The sequence below is a fragment of the Alosa alosa genome, chromosome 10 (genome assembly GCF_017589495.1).
Source record: "Alosa alosa isolate M-15738 ecotype Scorff River chromosome 10, AALO_Geno_1.1, whole genome shotgun sequence".
NCBI classification, from domain to species: Eukaryota; Metazoa; Chordata; class Actinopteri; order Clupeiformes; family Clupeidae; genus Alosa; species Alosa alosa.
The window spans coordinates 27,306,763-27,323,881 of record NC_063198.1 but is presented as its reverse complement, the minus strand read 5'-3'; the positions used below and the strand labels follow the sequence as shown (position 1 = coordinate 27,323,881).

At 47.6% G+C, this 17,119-nt stretch overlaps 1 protein-coding gene across 1 annotated transcript in view; it reads left to right on the top strand.

Moving 5' to 3' along the window:
* Positions 1-6,442: 6,442 nt before the first annotated feature.
* The window catches only part of plxna1b (plexin A1b), a 184,648-nt gene continuing 173,971 nt past the window's right edge, over positions 6,443-17,119 (top strand). Inside the window, 1 exon segment of the mRNA XM_048254798.1 lies at positions 6,443-6,571. The gene's annotated coding sequence lies outside the window, so the exon portion shown is untranslated.

Below are 17,119 nucleotides of genomic sequence, written 5' to 3'. Positions count from 1 at the left end.
CCATGCAATCTTCTGAGTAAATGTGCATATAAGTGAATGCGTACATAAATATTTTAGAATTTACCATCGCACACTGGAGACATGCCTGGCTTCATTTTAACATCTTTTGATTGTCACCTTATTTTTGCAATATTCACTCAAAGTGATGTAGATTGTCGAGTCTGTTGGGCATAGATTTGCAATGTTGTTTATATTCTTAACCAATGATGAAATTGTCTACGATGTTATTTGTCGGAGAGCATCACACAAAGGCATCAGTGTTTTGCAGTTTGTGGAGACTTCCGGAAAAAACAGCTAAGATCCTCTGAGGTCTCCATATCTTTCTCTTTAAATGAGATAAAAATATATATATATACCCCCTCCCCAACCAGTGAGTGAGTCAGAGGCAAGTTGAAAGCAGATGGTGTGTAATCTTGATCATAATAAAATGTGTTTGAGTTCAAACGACCCAAGCTGGTGCTCCTCGGCATCCCGGCGTGGAGCACCTCAAGGCTCCCAACATCAGAAGGCGGCGAGGTGGTGTGTGCATGTGCGTGTGTGCGTGTGTGTGCGTGTGTGTGCGGCGTGTGTGTGTGTGTGTGTGTGTGTGTGTGTGTGTGTGTGTGTGTGTGTGTGTGCGCGTGTGCGTGTGCATGTTTGTGTGCGTGTGTGTGTGTGTGTGTGTGTGGTGGGGGTAGCTACAAGAGAAGATGGCCAGGGACTCCAGCACTGCTGATAGTGAGACTGAGGAACAGCACTAAAAAGAAGCCTGTTTGTCACTAATTAGTTTCCCTCGGCTTCAAGCTGATTTTTAATTATGATTGGGGGAGCTTATGTCATACATGATGGAAAAAACAGCCCTTCAACTGTGAGATACAAACACAGCTGTGCAACACAACCATCTAAATCAATGCCCCCATCTTTCTAAAGTTTGCATAGCTGATGATCACACACACACACACACTCACACACACACACACACACACACACACACACACACACACATATTAACCATACGGGTTCCTGATTGACTAGGTGACACTGAGCATGACTTGACTGACGTAAGTGTGTAACAACAGTGTCTTTGGCTAGAAGACATCATCACAGTGTGGGAATTTCTGTATTTAATTTCAGTTACTGTTGCCGTATTAAACATAAATGTCATCACTTGATCCATTGATAACACAGTTAGCCTCAAGCTAATTTTTAGCTGTAGTCCCCCGGCAGGTCGCGACATTTCTTTCACTCTCCTGGTAGGTTTCGTAGGCTTGGCTGTAACTACTGTACCTGTTTAGCCACCCACTGTGTCTTATTAACTCACTTGAGTCGAGGAATTAGAAGAATGCCAAGTCTGGGCAGTAAGGCAGTCACTGATCCTAAAGGTCAATGAACAACTCAGAAGACGAGGCAATCGTCTCACCGTCCTGCACCGTACTGGGTTCCTCTTCCTAGACTGTGCCAAACATTGACCACAAGTGGGGACACTGGTAACCGTGCCTCCCGGAAGGAGGGACAGAGGGAATTCTAATCGGGTCCATCCATCCGTCCCCCTGCGTGTCCACTCATATGACCTCATACTGTAAGTTCTGCCCCGAGGTCAGAGGGTCACCATGTCTCAGTCCTCCTATGTGAACGTCGGGATCCAGCTCAGATTGCAGATGCTGGAGTTTGGCTCCATTCTGGAAACTAAGTTATGCGTGGCTCCTGTTGTTGAATGTAGTCTGGGTGTTGGATGTTCTGATGTCATGAGTAGCAAGTTCCCTCATAAATATTTGGATATTAGGATTGAACAAACTGCCAGGAAAATGCACACGGAATTGTAGACGCCATCACTCTTAAATAATTACCTTCTAATCTCTGCATTGATCATGAAAAACTATATTCTGTGTAGCAATAAATCTGCCATTTGTTTTTCATAATTGAACATCACAACCCCATTACTAGGCATTGTCAGTCTTTATAGACATCAATTTATGAATTTAATTAAGAAACAAATCAGCCTCAAGTAAATGAGAATGAAAGGTAAAATGAACAGCAACATTGAAATAGTGAGAACCCTCAGCAATTACTTTGTATTATTCTATCCTGTAATAAATGCTTTGTCCTGTATGCTATGTAAGCTTATTCTGCAGGGCATATATTATGTTCCTCTAGGAAGGTGTTGTTACGGTGTGCATGAAAAACACTAAGAAATAACTTTGATTCCATTGAATGTCACCCTGCTGTTTTTGCACCTGCCGGAACATGACCAGCAGCATTTCCAGACACCCTCAGTAACACCGGGATCAGTTGGCTGATTAGTGTCTCAGCATCATCACCCAAAACACATAATAATCTACCCAACAAAATACCGACTTCCACTTTCACTCAGGGGATTTACAAACACGAGGTCTGTGGTTTAAAAAAAAAAAAAAAAAAAAACGTAGGTTACCAAGATGTAAGAAGCGGCTAATCCAGAGGTGAAGGATGAATGAGACGATGATGGACACTCCTAAAGTGGCGCTGTCAGCGTGGCGTGTAAGCGGAGGTCTCCGTGTGAAAAGGTGCCTCTGTGAGAGTCGGCCGCAGCCCATTCAGAGGAGCCGCGTGGCCAGGCGGTGGTCTGCTGAAGAGCCCTCTGCAGAGTGGATTAAAGCTGACCGCTGCACAGATGAATAATTAACTGGACAGAAATGAGCTTACTCATGCACCCTTCCATTAAGGGGTTATTCTCCTTAACAGCAACAACATAAAGATGACCACACTGGGTGGATGCTGTCCACACACAAACACGCACACACACACACACACACACACACACACACACACACACACACACACACACAAACAGATATGCATTGTCTCTGCACTTTAATCCTATTTTTTAAGTAGGCTAATAAACTTGATTAAGAACTTTGCCATATTTAATAAATTAAACTGTATGAATGAATAATTAATGTGTGGGGATACTTGAGCCATCCACAAAGAGTATACCATTATCATACGGTACCAGAGACTGAACTTCTCTGTTCAAGCCTGTGCAGGGGCAATAGTTTGTGCCCAGTGACAGTACTTTGTGCCCAGTACTAGATTTTTTCTTATCATGTCATAACAACTAATTCCCCTATAGCCATTTATAATGTACCTTTTCAGATAACCCTAATGTTATGTCGAACAATACAACTGTGTCAAACTAAGACATTTGTGCATGTGTGTTTGTGTATATGTAAGAATACCATCAGGTATGATTGTGTGTGTGTGCGTATAATGCGTGTAATGCGTATGTCTGCAGCATGTATGTGTTGCGATCTTGTCTTGTCTTGTCTTTGACGGAGTACCCTGTGTTTTAAAGTGACTGTGGTGTGTGTGTGTGTGTGTGTGTGTGTGTGTGTGTGTGTGTGTGTGTGTGTGTGTGTGTGTGTGTGTGTGTGTTTGTTCGTGTGTGCTTGTGTGTTGATGTATGTTCATATAAAGTGGCGGCGGTCCCCGTCAGCTAATACCTGAGCTAATCTTTAGCCTGCAGCTCCAGACAGCCTCTGCACGGCTTTGAGCATGACCACATGTCACTGCAGGCGTTAACAGGATTTAATAGATCAGAAGCTGATCAGACAGGCTTTCCAAAATGATGACCCCCCACCCCCACCCTTCCCCTGTGTGTGTGTGTGTGTGTGTGTGTGTGTGTGTGTGTGTGTGTGTGTGTGTGTGTGTGCACATCAATGAATGAATGGGATTGAGTGGGTGTATGCGTACCCTCTGGTTTAAAAGCAATCCTGACCTCAATTACTTGATTGAACTACTTCCTTGACCAATAAGAAATCAGCTGTGTCTTTCCGATTGTGGTTGTTGAGTGGGAGTCTTAGAATAAATAGTTAATGACATATTTTCATCAAAAGGAGAAGTTCAAAAGGTTCCTGGAGGACTTGTGTGCTGTGGAATGGTATTAACCAACAAGGCCTGTGTACCGCTTTAAGGCTTTTAAATAAAATATCCTGTTAAAAGTATTACACTGTGTATTTGTGTCTGGATTGTGTGTGTGTGTGTGTGTTTGTGTGTGTGTGTATGTGTGTGTCTGTGTGCATAATATATACATGTTTGCGTGCATTATGTTTGTGTGTAAATCTGAAAAGTTGGTCATGAAATGGCTATCTATACATGTCTTGTGCACACGTTGTACATAGGAGAGCCTTTTCTCTACGTGCCCCTTATTGTCCAGCTCCTGTGTAATGCCAAGTCTGTTCCCCGTTCACCAGAAGGCAGGGGTCCTCTGAAGCCCCTGGTCAATCCGACACCATCCGACTCCACCCTCTCTCTGGTCTGAGTTGGAGTATGAGTGTGTTCCTCTCTCACGAGCTCCTCCGCATCAATACTGTATGACCATAAACAAGCAGGAGCGAAGCACGCCCCCCGCATGAAGCCACAGTCAGCGCTGAATTATTCCCTGTGCTTTCAGACCAAGTGCCGTCCTTTGTATGCTGTCCCAATGCATCACGACGGAGATGGCAGTAGCTCTTAGAGGGAAAAGAAAGACAGAGAGAGAGAGGCTGGATTTGCAGGAGATAAAAGCCATGTGCGATCACATGTGTCTTGTCGTAAGGGTTTGTTTGCAAAACAGCATGCTAATTTTAAAATAGCTGAATATAGAAGCATTTTTTTCTGTTTTGAAAACTCATTATTTTTTCAGGATGTCTTATGTTTGCATCAATTGTTTTATCACAGAGGTATGCGCCGTGTTTATGTGCTGTTGACGTATTAGAGTTTGGCGACGAGATTACTTACCTTCCTCATTTGACAATACTGTATATCAGAGCCAACAAAGCCTGCACTGTGCTGCATGAACTCCCAGGTAAGGCCATTTTGAGAGACAAAGAGGTATGCCCCCCAACACACACACACACACACACACAAACAATAACAGTTATGTTGGTCATTATGTTCTGTGAAGGACATCTGTCAGTTCTGAGCCCTTGGAATTTATTGGACTTTGGTGACAATTGTCAGTGTCATCAAGGCCTGCAATTTTCCTCATGAATTCCCCGACAAGTCATTGTTTTGAGAAACAGGGAACAGAGGTGTCTGTTATGTCCATTCAGGATGAACCAATCTGTGACTGTTAGGTGACGCTTGACTGTGTTTAATATGCAGCTGTTTTGGTCTGCTATGTTTGACTTTGAAAATAAAGTGAGTTCCCATTCACAATTCCCTTGTCCATTGTCTTCTCTAAAATATAACAGTGCCACTACAAATGTTGGGCCCTATGAAAGAATATCACGTTTCAGCTCAGCTGGTGGATAACTTTACTGGGGGTCTCCAGAGAGTGTGGAGGAAGTCATCCAAGAGGATCAGAGCAGTTACTTACTTCACCCATAGGTGGAACCATGTGTGAGTGGCCTAAAAGTTCCACTCCACAGCTTTGCTTAAATCAAGATAGACATCAACCACCACTGCTGCTCAGAAGTGCAGTGGCTTTTTTGCCCTTTAAGGTTCCTGAAAGAGATACTACAGTGGCAGATGCTGCAGTGGAAACATACACAAAAGTGTGAAACTACCCCAAACTACCCCAGTGTTCCTGCGGTGGAAACGGGTCTAAGTGGTCAGTGTGGGTGGAGGTCTATGAATGCCTCTGTGGTAGCCACACACACACACATGCTTTAGGAAGGCACTGGGCACTGGTGCTTGGTTTCCTCAGGGTCCCATAATAGTATAAGGAGCTTTTCCTGGCATTGTTTGATTGGTCCTTAGAGGGCAAGGTCAACAGGAATCACTATTTAATGATTCATTGGATTGGGAGGGGTTATCTTTCATCTTCCAACGTGTCATCCTATCCACAAAGCATGTGAAAACACATGTGTGACCAGGAATATCGTGATGAGCTGGCACTCTTTTTTGCCATGGGAACATGTATAGCAAAATCTGGAATCATTTCTATGTCTTTTTCACCTCTGTCATGACATGACTCTGTCAGTACATGACAGCATATCCTTGAGATGCAACTGGAGATTTAGGTCGATGTCTGTAGATGTGAGCTATTCTGGGTATGAGCTGCAGCCCAGCACTCTGTTAAGGAAGGTAATATGTAGCTTACTCTTCCACTTTTGGAGCACCCCTTATAGCAAATGGACAATTTAATGTGTGCCTCCACTCAGTCAACTGGTCTTAATCCACTTATTTGCTCTTTTGCCTGCTAAAACACAGGATTAGGATATGTGACGATATTCTGTAAACAAAATGTATCTTGTATGCATATGTCTATATTGGTGTGTTATGTGTCCAACGCAGATGGATGGTTAGCTCACAGGAAAAAACTTCCCAGACAAAACCGCATGTATTTACCAGTGTTTCCCACAGTGATTTGTCAGACTGTCTCCCTCTGTTGGTTATACAACGTACTGCATTCTTCTGATTTCCAGCGCAGCCCCTGCAAGACTCAGATCGAGGCTAGGGCTTCACGTCGGACGCCAGCGCTGCATTCCACACTAGACTCATACACACATACACACACCGGGAAACCTCCGTACCGAACTAACACGCACACCCTCACACGGGAGTGGATATGTTGGCAAGTTTTGGAATTTAACCATGGCATGGATATCTAAACCAAAGATCACTTGAACTGGTAAGTTAAGCCACGCGATAGATAGAGCCACATCATTTTTCAACTTTCAAAACGAGAGATTTGAGACATTTATTTGCTGGTATCAGAGGCTGTTGCCTTCTCGCACCGTGAGTTTGGGAATCGGTTGTTTTCTTGCCTTGTCCAAGCCTTCTCTAAGCATTCTCTTACGTCGGTGTTTGACTCACTTAAGTTGTTTCTGAAACGTAACGTCAACATAAGCTTAGGTTTTCTGATTTCGTTAATAATTTGTTTGTGTGTAAAACGAATGGGCTATCTATATAGAGTGGTGCTCTTGAAGTCATTTGTTGCACCAAACGGGATGGTAGATAGGCTTTAAAAAACATGGTATGTTCTCCTCTGGAAGACTTCGTCTGCTGGGAAACCAGTAGAAAACTGGTTATAGCTATTCCCCTTTACGCCGTCTCTTTTGCGTCCCTTGTTCGCACTGAGAGACTGGAATGTGAGCTTACTCACAGCAAGCGAGTGAGTGGTTGGCGTATGAGCTATAAGGCTATCTACTCGTCATTTATTTAGAGAGATTGTTGCACGGTATCTTGACATGGGCATAGCAACTGTAGCTAATATTCTGCTGTATATTTCTTCTACAAGTTTCGGGTTTATGCTCACATTGGTCGACTTGCAATTAACACTCTTGTTACACAAGAGCTAGGCTATGTTTAAACTGTCTTCAATTAAATGAGCACTTCAACAGTACATCTGGAATAGTCTGTTAGAGAAGGAAACGCGGATTTCTGGATACTGACATCCTGAATCATTTAAGGCAGAGTGAGAGAGAGAGAGAGAGAGGCAGAAAAAAGCTCTAACAGTTCTCGGATGGGCGAGGATCAACCGTGGAATCCAATGCATTTCTGCTGTTGGAGAAGGCATTTGTCTCAGGGTCTTACTATAGATAACCGAGCTTGTCTCAGAAGCATATGTTTTCTGAGAGCCGTGTCTTGTCCCTCTCCATGCGTCAAGCTTCCAAACTGACTGGGAAGAAATAGGTTAAGGCATTTCTCTTGGGACTTCGATCGTGTATGTAAAAAAATCGACTGGCATTTGCATTTTAAAAAATGGTAAGTTGTAGGCCTAGCCTCGGTATTTGGTGTAAATTATGTGAAGTCAATCAGCCAAGAAATTAGCCCTTTTTCATAGCTCTGACCATGTCAGCCTGTGATTGGAATGCCTTAGTGTGGAGCCACCTATTCAAGAGGCTAGGAATCTTCCCGTGGGTGTGTTAATCGTCTCTCATTTAATAAAATAAAGCAACAACTCATTTTGAGAGGCGCTTACAGACTACACAGTGGCTGTAAGAATTACGCACGGGTTTGCGGATTAGTGCAGTATTTCTAATAGCCAATTTAAGATTGATTGTTAATATACTTCGTTCAATCATTGTGTATTGATCTTCCAACGTGTAACACAAACCCACAATTTGCTGTATTTACAGTGATCAAATGTAGCCATTGGATTCTTAATGCGAACCGTTGAAAAAGGATTTGATTCGACATAGCAGACACCCATTCAGGCTGGCCAGTGCATCCATTATCGCCACTGTGTGACGGTTAGGAGCATGACGGACATTCAGATGTAAATGGTAAATGTGTGTGTCCATGCATGATTTAATTGTTTGTTAAGGAGGAGGTGAGAGTCCCTGCGACTGCTGGGAATCTAGCGTCAAACACAGACCCGACACGAAAGGTTGATTCTGGATATCCGTCTTCCCTGGCGAACCGCCGAGGTGTGCGTGAACTGTGAACTCTGTCGCACGCCGATACAATGTTGATCTAGAGGGATACAACGTTGCAAATAAATCTCTGCCTAATTTACAGTTGGAGGGGCGATTTAAGTCTACTTGGCGTCTATCAATCTCTGTCGTTGTGTTACCAAGTAAATGAAAAGCCCCTGCTGTGACATTCTTGTTAGGAATTAAATGGTCACGTCATGACATTGCCCTCACGGCATTTCTCTTCTCAAGTTGACCCCACTGCTTAAAATATATTTGTAGAGTATTTGACTCGGTTGTCATTATTTAGTACAACAAAATTCTTGCCGTAGGCTATGCCTGTTGCAAAAACCTTTATTTTTGGGCGAATTAAAGTAGGCTATTTCAATAACATCTTAATTAGAATACGCTATTAGATCAGCAACACGCATTTATATCGATGTGACCAAGAGTATAGGCTAATAAACCACCAACTGTGCTTGTGTTAAAAAACGCACCAGTCATGTGTGCTGTTGTTTCTATTGCCTATATTCCTCCATCCGCATTTGGTCTAGTCGGTTTGAGTGTGCTCTGCCGGCAGGGTTTGCCTGTGATGTGTAAAGTTTGGAATTTAAACTGACAGGCGCTCTGCCTCACTCCGAGTCCGTCCGTGTTGTTTTTAGCCGAGCACATCTGTGTGAAACCCGGTGCATATGCCACAAGCTCTAATGGCTCAAAACTCGCCACGGTGTTGCGGAAGGACATTTTTTTCAGAGCTGAGGCCAGGCGATAGCTAATGACCACTGAGAGCGCAAGATTAGCTTCGGACTGAAATAATTTATCTCGGCAACAAAATGATTGGAAATAAATTGCACAAGTGGGAGACAATTACAGAAGCAGAGATATGGGTATAGCACTAAATTGGCCACAAAGGGAGTAGATTAGGCCTTTGTTTGTCTCTTTTTAGATGAGGGTGTGTGAGCGGGAATAATTTGGTCCGAAATTTAAGCGATGTTTGTGTTATTATTCATATTTTATACAGAGCTGAATTTTTAACTCTGTTCATTTTTGCCCTCCAACCAGCCATTCTAAATTGGTTGTACTGGCTGGAGATGTATTCTGACTATGTTGAGGAGTCTTTAGTGGCATCCTATGAGATTGTTATTACCAAACACATTGTAATGTTAGAGCAATACTAAGTCCTAATTTTCCACTGGAGACATGACGTACTCATGGGTTACCATTAGTAGACATTGAATTTTTCCTTCTGCACTTAGTATGTTAACGTGACTCATTAAGACTGGTTGAGAGGTAGATCTTGCTATAACATATTTTTTGAGTGACAGCTGCTTTAAACCATACTGGCAGTATTTCTGTGGTATCTGACTCTCTCTCGCTCTTCTGCAAACTTCCACACCCCCGCGTCCTGTGATTTCTCTTCGGTTTCTGTCTCTGTACTATACAGATCACACACACACACACACACACACACACACACACACTAGAAAGCCTCTCCTCTCAGCACCACATGCTGCTTGAGAGCTCATAATTGCCACATACCATGCCTGCGCTTCACCCTCTGTTTGACTTCTATTAATAATCTCATTCTCTGCCGCTATTTCTGTGTGCGTGCCTTTGTGCTTGCTTTCTCCATCTGTAGGTGTGTGTGTGTGTGTGTGTGTGTGTGTGTGTTTGAGTGTTTGAGCATATGTGTGTTTGCCTGTGCCCCTTTGCCTTTCAGCTTGTAGTGCTGCGTGCCTCTGCCCCCGTGTGTGCAAGCATGTGTCTTTTAATCTGCTGTGTGTGTGTGTGTGTGTGCAGATGTGTGTATATGTGTGTCTCATTGGCCTCTGATCTCTGCATAGTCACGGTTGGATGTTGCACTCCTTGGCACCGTTCCTGCTCTACTTTCCACAGTGGCATACGTAAGCACAACACAAGGGACTCACTCTTCCCTGAGATCCGAGGAATAGTATCTGAAGTGAACTCTGGACTTTCCAAAGACAAAAAGATTAAGGCCACTGGAGTGCCGTGCGCTGCTAAGAAGAGCTCCGCCACGCCTCATGATGACTCACACACACACACACGGCTGCGTACCACCACATTTTTCACCTTGCTTTGGTTTTCTTATCCGTTTCTCTCTCTCTCTCTCTCTGTCTCTCTCTCTCTCTCTCTCTCTCTCTCTCTCTCTCGTCACTTGACTCACACTCTCCCTAGACTCACACTCTGCAAGTTCTGTCTTTTGCAGTCTGTTCTCTGTCCGTTCTCTCTCTGAACCTACCTGTAGTCCTGAGGCAAAGCACAACTCGACACTGCAACAGAACAGAACAGAACAGAACAGAATGAAACAGGCTGGAGTGAAGGAGGGGATGTTGCCGTGACCGAGGGGCCCTGTTCTAATCTAAACACTGCCCAAGGCCCTATCAGCCTGTTGGAAGGCAGGTCACACACACACACACACACACACACAGAAATAAATGTGGAAAAGCACACCCACCAAGACACTAACACATTTTCAGGCGTGGACTTACAGAGAGCTATCTTGCAGGCAAAATAACAAGCAATATCTTGCAGAAACACATTAGTATCTGCTCACATGCAAACATGCCACATATCTCTTTATGCTGTCAGAGAGAGAGAAAGCTAAGCCATCTCCATCTCCAGTCCTATACACACACACACACACACCCTCCGCAGCCTCAGGTAGAGTCACAGTACAGCTGGGTTGGGAAAACGCGGGCCTGTCAAATGCTGTGTACCTGCCATCCTCTAGACGGCCATCCAGGCCGGAGGTTACGCAAGAGGACAAAAACAGCCCAGGTGCCGCCGCTGCCACAACAACCAAAAAAATGAAGAGAAATGGCAGCTGTGCTTAAAATACCAGCCTTAAGGACAGGAATTAAGAGGGGGCGAGAGAGATAGACAGGGAGTGGGAGAGAGAGGTGAAGAGAGTTGGAGTGGAACTGTATGTGTTGGCCCCCAGTCTGCCCGTTACTTCAGACAACAGGATGGAGCTTTCTACTCTGGCCCTGTGACTGTCTCTGCCCGGCTGTAATGTATAATTAATCTCCTGCCTTTTCTAGTTTTATTTTTATCTACTACACTTTTAACCATTCTTCAAAGGCCCCTTCCAAACCCCCCTCCCTTCCCTCCCTCTCCCTCCCTCTCTCTTGCTGCCTGTCGAAGTGACAGCTGCCTTTGAGAATGTGCCGTTTTGAAGCAGGCACTTTAAAGGGCAACCCACATGAAGAGTACAGAAGGAATAAAATATCTCCGGCCTAACACTTTCCCTATCACCACAAAATCTCAGGAGAAAATGGGAATAGAAAAGTAACCTTGGTGCAATGCCGTGCGCGATGACAATGTTCTTTTGTTTCTTAAAAATTAGAGATGAATCTCCCATTCTTGACATTCCCATTCCAGTGTCAAAGCACTTTTTCACAGGAGGGAAGCTTTATTTGACCAAATCTGATGGGCAAAGGCTTTTTACTTTTCTAAGGTCCCTACCTAGAACCCTCTGTTACTGCGTTCCTTTTTAAATCTGTTTTTCATGAAACTCATTCAACTCTCAGCTTTACGTCATTGGTTTCAAATGGCACTTTAACAAGTGTTCTCCTAGTTGGGAAACCCCAGGAGTAGAGATGGACAATGTAGACAGTATAGACAAAACTATGTTTATATATTTCATAATATATATATTATGAAATACCAATATATTCTTGGGCACAGGTCCCATCGGCTTACAGTTGTGAGAGCCGTACGGTGACAGGATATGGCACACCCACACCCAGGAGCCATTTGTGTGACCGTGTGGGGATGGGTTGGTCCTCAGGTGGTACGGAGGTGTTGGTGGTATAGTCGTGGCGCTGTGTCCATCCCGCTCCTGTGCCAGCCGCGTTCACTCAGGTGTATGCCGCACCGCGGGTGCCAGGCGGTGTGTGTGCCCGGGCATGACTAAACAAACATGACGGGCACAGGGCGAACGCACTGACAGAAAACCGTTGGGCCTCGGTGAGTCATCTCGCTGTGTATACAACCTCACCCCAGGTTTTGGTACTAAACTCTGATTAAGCAGAGCCCCCACTGTCAGCTCTTACCGGAGGGGGTTGGCGATTGGCTCTTCTCCATGTCAGTGTTTTGAGGGGAGGAGGGGTCGAGTGTTGGGGGGGGGAGATCAGGTGCACTCGAGGTGGAGTGGAGGAAGTTGTTTTGGACGAGTCCCCAGTTCTTGCAACCCTCTGCAAGATTATGTGTGTGTGTCTGTGTGTCTGTTTCTCTCTGTGTGTGTGTGTGTGTGTTCTGAGGCACTTGGATGAGAGTCACGGATTGCGTGTGTGTGTGTGTGTGTGTGTGTGTGTGTGTGTGTGTGTGTGTGTGTGTGTGTGTGTGTGTGTGTGTGTGTGTGTGTGTGTTCTGAAGTGGCTCTCGTGGTGCTGGGTGGCGTGGTGAGGAGTTCTGCAGGCCTCCTGGCCCACTCTGTGTGGGTGAGCTTTTGGGGCTGTTCACACACTCATTTGTGAAGTAGTCCCACTCTTTTGTGAAGAGGACGTACCCGAACAATGCGTGCAAACTGACAATAAGTGTGTGTGTGTATGTATGTTGACTTGATGTGTGACTGTGCATCTATGTACGCATTATGTCTCTGTATGTGGGTCTCTGAGGCACAGGTTTCATTTCCTCTGATGGTTGCCTTTTCTGCAGGTCTATTTTGTGAGTGTGATGAACAGTGAGGCCAGCACTGGTAAGCATCTTTGGCAGCCTTGTCTGCTGCACCCTCCTCTAGCCTCTCCCGTGCCCCGAGCAAGCAGGTCTGCATCGATCAGGAAGCCTACACTCAATGTTACCTTCAACACAAGAGTGTGTGTGTGTGTGTGTGTGTGTGTTAGTGTAAGACAACTCCTGCACCTGGATCAGACTGGCATTGTGCCTCTTTGCAGACAGCTGGCATTTCCTATGCTATCTCTCCCTCTCTTTCTTCTGTCATCTTGCGCAGATTGCTAGAACATCCACTTCAGTTTCTTTCACCTTGGCAGCACAAGCAGCAGTTTTTTTAGAAGTGTGAAAGATGCTTTCACCTTGGACAAACACACACACACTCACACTCACACTCACTCACTCACATGTAGCACATCACACACATGCACACACACACACACACACACACACACACACACACACACACACACGCAGTGGACAAGGCATCAGCGTCACTTGTCCATAAATGCTTGGCAGGAAGGTGGTGTGGCGTGGGCCTGAGTCTTTCCTGTAGATTTAGCGAAGCTGCTGTTGTTTACCACTCTCACAGGAGTCTGTCTGGAGCTGCAGGCATATTTGAGTTTTTAATGAGAGAGAGAGAGAGAGAGAGAGAGAGAGGATGTGAAGGAGAAGGAAAGAGCGACAGAGTGATGGAACGAGTGGTGGTTGGCAGCACACTGTGCACAGCATTTTACCGTGTGTGTGTGGGCACACATGTGGTTTATTTTATGCAACCGAGGATGTTGGATGCAGATTTGTGTGTGTGTGTGTGTGTGTGTGTGTGAGAACATGCATTGAGTCAGTTTGCGTGTTTAGTTTCTGTTTTGCTTCTGACGCAGTTGATGATGGACACATTTACCGCTACACCCCACTGAATCTCTCTGTGTGTTTCTCTGTGTGTTGTTGCTGTGCTGTCCCCTGCTGCCCCCTCCCCTCCTGTGCTGGGCTGGACTGGGCTGGGCTGTGGATCAAAGGCGCCGGTGTGTTTACTGGCCATCACACCCTCTCTGCTCTGTTTAGCCACATCTCTCTCCTGAGTGCCATCGTCATGAATGACTTTTATTCCCTCCCTCCCTCCCTCCCTTCCTCTCTCTATCTGTCTCTACCTCACTATCGTCCTTATCTCTGCCATTCTCTCTCTTTATCTCTCTTACCCTTTATTTCCCTCTTTTTGTTGCCTCCCTCTCTCTATCACTCTGTCTCTAATCTCTCTCTTCTTCCCGCTCTCTTTGTATTTCTCTTCCCCTCTCTCTCTCCTCCCTCTCTCTCTCTCTCGCTCTCTCTCTCTCTGTCTCTCTCTCTCTGTGCCCTGAGCTGTTCTGGCCCTCCTGCAGTGTTTACTGAGGGCCTAAATAATTCACCAGCTCCAGCTCAGGTCTGTAAATAAGACTAACAGAGGGACCGGCCCGTCGTGCTGAGGGGACGCTCGCCGCTAAGTCAGGCTTACGCTAGCGCCGTCCCGCCACTGACCGGTTATTGGTTGACACCACTTTGGGGGAAATAGGGGTTGGGTGGAGTGTGTTTGTGCAGGGTCAAAGGTCATAGGCTGTTGGCTGATCCTGGATAGCTAGAGGTTGAGTGTGTGCATGTTGGCCTTGTTTGTGGACATTGGGCCTGGGGTAGAGTGTGTGTGTGTGTGTGTGTGTGTGTGTGTGTGTGTGTGTGTGTGTGTGTGCATCTCTCTACAGGTTCTTGTTCATAGAAAGCCTTTGACAAATTGAGATCTGAAATTGAGCTGTGTGTGTGTGTGTGTGTGTGTTTTTGCATGATTTGTAAATGGGAATTCCAAAACAGAGTGGAAGTAGTGACATTTTGGTGAGCAAAAAAACCTAAAATTCCAAGATTGCTGTTTGTGTGTGACTGGAACCAGCTTTTTCACTTCCTCATCAAAGCTACCCTTCCTGTATCTGTACAGATAGCTCAATTGTCCAGAGATTGGCATCAGTCCCGCTCAGCCTTGCTCAAATCACATTCCACATCCCTGCCCTGTCCTGGCCCAGTCGGACCCAGGAGTGTGCCGCCTAATCTGCCCACATCTCCTCGCTCTGGGGCATGTGTCTCCTCCTCGCTCCTGCTCTGGGGCATGTGTCTCCTCCTCGCTCCTGCTCTGGGGCATGTGTCTCCTCCTCGCTCCTGCTCTGGGGCATGTGTCTCCTCCTCGCTCCTGCTCTGGGGCATGTGTCTCCTCCTCGCTCCTGCTCTGGGGCATGTGTCTCCTCCTCGCTCCTGCTCTGGGGCATGTGTCTCCTCCTCGCTCCTGCTCTGGGGCATGTGTCTCCTCCTCGCTCCTGCTCTGGGGCATGTGTCTCCTCCTCGCTCCTGCTCTGGGGCATGTGTCTCCTCCTCGCTCCTGCTCTGGGGCATGTGTCTCCTCCTCGCTCCTGCTCTGGGGCATGTGTCTCCTCCTCGCTCCTGCTCTGGGGCATGTGTCTCCTCCTCGCTCCTGCTCTGGGGCATGTGTCTCCTCCTCGCTCCTGCTCTGGGGCATGTGTCTCCTCCTCGCTCCTGCTCTGGGGCATGTGTCTCCTCCTCGCTCCTGCTCTGGGGCATGTGTCTCCTCCTCGCTCCTGCTCTGGGGCATGTGTCTCCTCCTCGCTCCTGCTCTGGGGCATGTGTCTCCTCCTCGCTCCTGCTCTGGGGCATGTGTCTCCTCCTCGCTCCTGCTCTGGGGCATGTGTCTCCTCCTCGCTCCTGCTCTGGGGCATGTGTCTCCTCCTCGCTCCTGCTCTGGGGCATGTGTCTCCTCCTCGCTCCTGCTCTGGGGCATGTGTCTCCTCCTCGCTCCTGCTCTGGGGCATGTGTCTCCTCCTCGCTCCTGCTCTGGGGCATGTGTCTCCTCCTCGCTCCTGCTCTGGGGCATGTGTCTCCTCCTCGCTCCTGCTCTGGGGCATGTGTCTCCTCCTCGCTCCTGCTCTGGGGCATGTGTCTCCTCCTCGCTCCTGCTCTGGGGCATGTGTCTCCTCCTCGCTCCTGCTCTGGGGCATGTGTCTCCTCCTCGCTCCTGCTCTGGGGCATGTGTCTCCTCCTCGCTCCTGCTCTGGGGCATGTCTCTCCTCCTCACTCCTGCTCTGGGGCATGTGTCTCCTCCTCGCTCCTGCTCTGGGGCATGTCTCTCCTCCTCGCTCCTGCTCTGGGGCATGTGTCTCCTCCTCGCTCCTGCTCTGGGGCATGTGTCTCCTCCTCGCTCCTGCTCTGGGGCATGTGTCTCCTCCTCGCTCCTGCTCTGGGGCATGTGTCTCCTCCTCGCTCCTGCTCTGGGGCATGTGTCTCCTCCTCGCTCCTGCTCTGGGGCATGTGTCTCCTCCTCGCTCCTGCTCTGGGGCATGTGTCTCCTCCTCGCTCCTGCTCTGGGGCATGTGTCTCCTCCTCGCTCCTGCTCTGGGGCATGTGTCTCCTCCTCGCTCCTGCTCTGGGGCATGTGTCTCCTCCTCGCTCCTGCTCTGGGGCATGTGTCTCCTCCTCGCTCCTGCTCTGGGGCATGTGTCTCCTCCTCGCTCCTGCTCTGGGGCATGTGTCTCCTCCTCGCTCCTGCTCTGGGGCATGTGTCTCCTCCTCGCTCCTGCTCTGGGGCATGTGTCTCCTCCTCGCTCCTGCACTGGGGCATGTGTCTCTCTGGCTCCTGCTCTGGGCATGTGTCTCCCCTAAACTCCTGCTCTGGGGCACTCTCCCTCCTCACTCCTGCTCTGGGGCATGTGTCCCCCCTCGCTCTCCTGCTCTGGGGCATGTCTCTCCTCCTCCTCCTGCTCTGGGGCATGTCTCTCCCTCCCTCACTGCTCTGGGCATGTGTCTCCCTCACTCCTGCTCTGGGGCATGTGTCTCCTCCTCGCTCCTGCTCTGGGGCATGTGTCTCCTCCTCGCTCCTGCTCTGGGGCATGTGTCTCCTCCTCGCTCCTGCTCTGGGGCATGTGTCTCCTCCTCGCTCCTGCTCTGGGGCATGTGTCTCCTCCTCGCTCCTGCTCTGGGGCATGTGTCTCCTCCTCGCTCCTGCTCTGGGGCATGTGTCTCCTCCTCGCTCCTGCTCTGGGGCATGTGTCTCCTCCTCGCTCCTGCACTGGGGCATGTGTCTCCTCCTCGCTCCTGCTCTGGGG